Genomic DNA, 7,032 nt, shown 5'->3' on the forward strand with positions numbered 1-7,032 from the left:
AACAATCATGGGAGAAAGAAGGGCTGCTTATGCACAGGGAGACAACTCGGAGGGCAGGAGTGCATGGAGGGATGGACACAGGGAAGAGGTAACTATTAGGAGGACTGGGAGGGGAGCTGTTGCATTGTGGTAAATTGTGGTCAATGTCGTGAGACAAAGTGTATGTGAACTTCTGTATGGAAAGTGAATTTGCTCTCTAAATTTTAACCCAAATCACAATTTAAAAAAAAAAACAAAAGTCCATAAAACCCAGATAAACATCTTTTTTTGTATTCTCTGCTTTCAGCCAAGATCCATCTGACATCAGTCATGATATCCCTTATTCCACCTCCTCTTCTGAGACACAATTCCTGGCAGTTCCCTGTCAATGTACTGCTGCAACCATTTTTTTAATTCTCTTCAACAAAAATTTACTTGCATGTGATATTAATGTACCTAGCATTCAAAGTTTACAGATGTTCACATTTTCCCATATTTGCTTCAGATATCTTTTTTTTTCTTTCTTTCTTTTTGCATACACAGTGAAGCCTCTGAGAGGCAGAACTCAACAGAATTGCCTTGTTTTCTGAGTCTTGCAAGTTTTCCACCTTTGACAAGAAAAAAGAAAATTCAGTCTTACCACTTTTCCATTGCTCTCTATTAGTGGAAAATATTTGATTTTTCCTTCTCCGACAGGTTTTAGTCTTACATAGGTTTCTGCTTTCACAGTTTTTATGGTAGAAACAAAAGATGCCCCCACCATGTACACACTCCACCCTAGTCTCCTGCTACCTTTCCTCGTTGGCTGTAAACACACCCCTAAAGTTGGTGTATGTCCTTCCTTGAAAGTTTTTATATTTTCACTACATATGTATGTATCTTTAAAATTTAGAGAAATGATACCATACTACCCATATCATCAACATTATGATTTGGAGTTTTATCAATTTTGACACATACAGATCTAAGTTACTTTAACTGCATTATCGTATTTCACTGACTAGATTAACTAAAATATTTTTTCCTATTACACTATGAATAGACAATTAGACTGTTTTCAGTTTTTACTATTACAAACAATACTACAATGAATACTCTTATCTCTGTATCCTCATGTGCCAATATGAAGCTTTTTCAGTCAATGTCTATAGATTTTTTTTTACCACAACCCACAGAAATAATACCTTTATATTGCAACTGGTATACACTCATATACACACCCAATTTTTACAAAATAATATTTAATCTTACTATGTATGATACACTTGGATACCTTTTCTTTCTCTTCTTTTTTAAATGCTTTCTAGCATCCATTTGATTTCATGATCCTCTAATGAGTGGTAGCCAGTCTAAGTTATAAACCTAGAGATTACTTGCTGAGTTGAGGGATATGCTTGTGGTAGGCTTATCTACATGCTGCTAAGTTGCTCTTCAGAATTGTTATACAAATTACATCACCTGGTAGTGCAGTGGTTAAGTGCTGGGCTGCTAATTGAAAGGTCAGCAGTTCAAACCCACCAGCTGTTCAGCAGGAGACAAAGGTAGCAGTCTGCTTCTGTAAAGATTATAGATTTGGAAACCTTCTGGGATATTCTACTCTGTCCTGTAGAATCACTATGAATCAGAATGGACTCAAGGGCCAACATGTTTGTTTTTGTTTTTCAACAGCAATATTATGTGTTTCTTGCCAATGCTAGTATTTGTGAAACTTTCAAAATTTTTGCAATACTAATAAGTGTGAACTGCTATTTCAATTTGCATTTCCATCATTTCTACTGGACTTGATCCTTTGCTCTTCAATATTTTATGATCAGCATCCACATATTTTGACAGTGTTTTTCATTATTGTTGATGTCTACATATTTTCTAATTTTCATCAGATTTCTTCTTTGACCCATAAACTATCTAATAGTTTCCAAATATAGTAGGAATAGGGTTTAACAGCCTTTTTGTTTATCTTTTCTAATGTTATTTCATTTTCAAGAAGTTATCTATATGACATTGATTCTTTGCTGTTTGTTGAGATTTGGTTTGTATAGTCTAACACTTGGAACATTTTAGTAAGTCTTCCATGTATGCTTAAGAATGTGTTCTAATTGTTAGGTTTTGTATCTTAAACATGTTAATTAGACTTAGTTTATTCATTGTGATACTCAAAACTTCAATATACTTACTAACTTTTGTTTTGCTGATATATCGATTTCTGGGAATGTTTATTAAAATCTTCCTCTAGGATTGCACATTTGTCAAATCCTTCAGTTCTGCTCTGTCCTGTAGGGTCACTGAGTCAGAATCTACTCAATAGCGATGGGTTTGGGTCTGTGTATTTTACGTTTTGCAGCTTATATTTCCTACTGTTATTGAATTAATTAGATATTTGTCTCTCTAAGGAGCTCTGGTGGTGTAATGGGTAAGATGAGACAATCTACTTCTGTACAGATTTACAGACTTGCGAATAGTGACCAGTGGGGGTCGATAAGAGTTGAATCAACTTCATGGCAGTAAGTTTGGTTTGATTCTTTTCTCCTCTCTACTGTTTTGAAGGGAGCTCTGGTGGCATAGTGCCTAAGGCTTTTTTTTTTTTTTTTTTTTAATGCATTTTATTTCTATTATATTAGTACAAAAAAAAAAAAAAAATACCCAAAAAGCAACTCAGCGACATGGAGTCGATTCCAAGTCACAGTGACCCCACCTTGGGTTTCTGAGACCATATCTCTGTGGAAGTAGATTACCCCATCTTCCATCCAAGGAGTGGCTGGTGAATTTGAACTGCCAGCCTTCTGGTTAGAAGTCAGATGCCTCAGGCACTATGCCACCAGAGCTCTCATTACATTAGTAGTTTCCCTTAAAATTTTAATGCACGGGACTTCTGGTAAGATGGAGGAATAGGCAGACAACGACACAGACCCTCTTCAACAAAGAAAAGAAAATGAATTGACAGAGATATAGAAGATAATCCTGGAGCCCTGAGCTTTGAAAGAACTATACAGAAGTGGATTAGGCATCAACTAGTGGAAAAACCTGAACGAAAACAGTGAGTACAGAGACGGTCAGAGCTGTGAACTGTCAGCTACTCTGACAGGACCAATAGCCTGAATATTTCCAAGTGATATTGGGTCCTGAGGATTGACCTAAAGATCAGCCCTGGTCACCAAGGTCTGCAAAGATGACTGCACTGGTGGCCTATGCCTAGGAAGGGAAACAGCAAGGAGGGAGACTACCTGAGCTGTGGACTTTCCACTGTCCAGAGGGCACAGCCATTTTGGTTGTTTACACATGGCAGCCATTTGGGATATTTAAAGTGACTGAGGACACAGCCATTTTGAATGTTTACAAGAGGCAGCCATTTTGGATATTTAAAGTGACTGAGGGAGCAGCCATTTTGAATGTTTACAAGCAGTGGCCATTTTGGATATTTAAAGTGACTGAGGGTGCAACCATTTTGAATCTTTACAAGTGGCAACCATTTTGGATTTTAAAGTGATAGCATTCTCATTCGGATTCCAGGGACCTAAAAATAGGGTCAGTTTGCCAAGATCGGCAGAGACATCTGAGAGGCTGACAACAGGAAAGGAGATAGGTGGTGAGAGTATAAGTGCTGTCAACTAGCAAATAGAGGAGCACAGTACCCTGCTTGCATAGATAACATACAAAGAAAGCTAAAATCGTGGGCAAGTCACTCCAACATACAATCACCAATTAAATATAAACACAAAAACATCAGAATGCCTCGGACACAGGAGCATCACAATCCACACAAAGAAGCAAGATAAAGCAGAAGAAATAAGATACCAGGATACAGACCCAAACTCATCCTTGAGGAAGACACAGAGTTGGAACTCCCTGGTAAGGAATTCAAAAGAATTATATTTAGGTTTCTTCAATGAATTGAGAGACAGATCAAGGAAAACACAGAGAAAACCCTAGAACAATTCCTAAAGACAATACAACAAAATGACAAAATAAATGAAAAATTAGAAATGATACAAAATCTACTCGCAGAAATCCAGAAGATTAATACTAAATTTTTAGAAATAGATAAGACATTGAATGGGTAAAGGAGCAGAATTGAATCAATGGAAAACAGAATTAGGGAGATTGAAGGCAAATAACTGAATACTTCTTTAGAAAGGGATAAATCAGAGAAAAGGTCAAAACAAAATGAAGAAAGCCTAAGGTTCATGTGGGGTACCATTAAAAGGAATAACCTATGTGTAATCGAATTCAAGAACAGGAAGAGACAAATAAAACCACAGAGAAAATTGTTGAAGATTTGTTGGAAGAGAATTTTCCTGGTATGATGAAAGATGAGAGTATATCTATTCAGGAAGTCCAATGCACCCCAAACAGGATGGACCCCAAAAGAAAATCACCCAGACATATCATCATCAAACTTACCAAAACCAAACACAAAGAAAGAATCATGAGAGCAGCACAAACAAATGAAAAGTTACTATGTCAGACTGGGTTCTCTAGAGAAAGAAAACCAGTAAAGCTTAGAGAGAGAGAGAAAGAGAAATATATCTTAGGAAAATGACTCACACACTTATAGAAGCTGGCAAGTCCAAAGTTCCTGGATCAAACATCAAGCTGGAGGCTTTTCCACATCAAGCTGGAGGCTTTTCCCAAATCTTGCAACCACAGGGGCTGTGGAGCTCAAGGCTGGCAAGCAGTACACCAGCTGTTGACTCCAACGAATGACAAATCCAAGATATCCAGGCCAGTTGGTGGACTGTTCACTCACAGACAGTTGTAGGCAGCACAACAGAATCCCGATCCACAGAAGAATGTCTCCTCTCTCAGGATGTCCACAGATATACTGGAAGCAGGCCACACCCCTAGGGAAAATCCCTTTCAACAGATTGGCCACTCAAAACATAGTCATCTGATCCCTTCATGGGAACAACCACACCACAACAGCTCAAACCACACAGAATTGTGGTCCAGGCAAGTTGACACACAGCTCCAACTATCACAGTTACCTACAAGGGGCAACCAATAAGACTAAGCTCGGATTTCTCAGCAGAAACCAGGCAGGGGAGGAGACAATGGGATAGTATATACAAAATTCTGAAAGAGAAAAATTTCCAACCAAGAACTATGTACCCAGCAAAACTGTCCCTTAGATATGATGGTGAAATTAGGACATTTCCAGATAAGCAGAAATTAAGGGAATTTGTTAAAAACCAGACCAACCTTACAAAAGATGCTAAAGGAAGCCCTTTGGACAGACCAGCAAAAACAGCCAACAACTGACCATTAACCCACATGATGATAAAACCCAGAAACCAACCCAGCTATGGAAGTATCCAATGTAAAGAAGCCTACAAGATTGCAAACAGGGAACCAGAGACATCAATTGACAAATGAGGAGAACTACAAACCAAAAAGAGGAAAAAAAACTGTGTCATTACAGAACTTCTAGATGGTAGGGAAGTCAAGACAACTAAAGATAGAATGGACTGTTCTAAACTTGGGAAGAAAACTACAAATCACAAGGTAACCTCAAAGAAAAATGATAAACCTTCACGTCAGAAAAGAGGACCAGCATAAATATTCAGCAAATACTAAAACAGTAGCAATGAAGGGAGTGATAACATGATTCATAAACAAAACAAGCTTGGCATAGAAAATTATATGGCACAAAGAAATCGACACCATGACAAAGCACATAACAAAAATGACAGCAACAAATTCATATTTGTTGATAATTACGTATCTGGCAAGGACTTATCTCTAAGATTTATAGTGGAAGAGTGGATGACCAAACTATGGTACATACACATAATGCAATGCTATGCAGCACTAAACAATAATGTAGAGTCTGCAAAACACTGCATAAGATGGATGAACTTGGAGGACATTATGCTGAGTGACATAAGTCAATCACAGAAGGACAAATATAGTACTAGTTTGTTGTTGTGGAGGGTCAAGGAAAGGTTTATATATGGAGGGAAACTTTCTTTGTTGGTTGCCAGGGGTGGAGGGGGAGGAGAGGGAACACTGCAAATAAATAAATAATGCATTGACCCATGTCACTTTAGTTTTGTGTATTTCACTGTACATAAAGTATATTTCAATAAAACGCATTAAAACAAAAATTTTAATGCACATGGTTAGTCTTGATGGGAGCTCTGGTGGCATAGTGCCTAAGGCATTTGACTGCTAATCAGAAGGCTGGTTGTTCAAACCCACCAGCCACTCCTCTGAAGGAAGATTGAGCAATCTACTTTCATAGAGATACTGCCTCAGAAACCCAAGGACGGGTTGCTTTGAGTCAAATTGACTCCACGGCAGTGAGTTTGGTTGTTTTTTTTTTTTTGTTTTGTTTTGTTTTTGTTTTAAATCTCTGTGGTGGTTAAGTTTGTGTGTCAACTTGGCTGGGCCTGGTTAAGTCGTGGGCAGCAGGATGTAGTATTCGCCATGATGAGACTGGTAATCAACTCCATGGTGGAATGTACTGTGAGCAGCTGCGTATCCTTAGGGATATGGTCTGCTTCCTGTATATAAGGAGAAGCCTTGAGGAACAGTCTCTAGCTTATGGCATGCTTGAACCGTGCATGTAGCCGTGTCATTGTTCAACAGCCTGTCATGCTCTGCTAACCATGGGACTTTCAATGGACTTGACTTTCAATGGCCTGCTCTATGGTTTGGTAACATCAGGACTGTGCCTTTTTACTTGTCAACCATGGGCTTGCCAGTATCAGCAGCCAGCAGCTGTCTGAGTGAAGAAAAGCTTGGGCCTGAAGCAGGAGGCAAAGCTAAAGCTCAAGGTTAGGGGGCTTTCACCCAGGCCCTAGAGCCTGGCACTTTGAACTCAGACTTAAAGCCTCCAAATTGTAAGAATAAACTCCTGTTTGTTAAGGCCATCCCATTGGTGGTATTTTCTTGTCAGAGCAGCACTAAGGGACCAGAACAGTCTAGGTGGTTAATCACTACCTCTACTGTCCACCGGAGCAGCATAAGGACCATGTTGTTGTTGTTGTTATGTGCCGTCGAGTCGGCCCCGACTCATAGCGACCCCTCCTTGGGTTTCTGAGGCAGTATCACTAC

This window comes from Orycteropus afer, unplaced genomic scaffold (genome assembly GCF_000298275.1).
Source record: "Orycteropus afer afer isolate SDZICR_OR568_19922 unplaced genomic scaffold, OryAfe1.0 scaffold00376, whole genome shotgun sequence".
NCBI classification, from domain to species: domain Eukaryota; kingdom Metazoa; phylum Chordata; class Mammalia; order Tubulidentata; family Orycteropodidae; genus Orycteropus; species Orycteropus afer.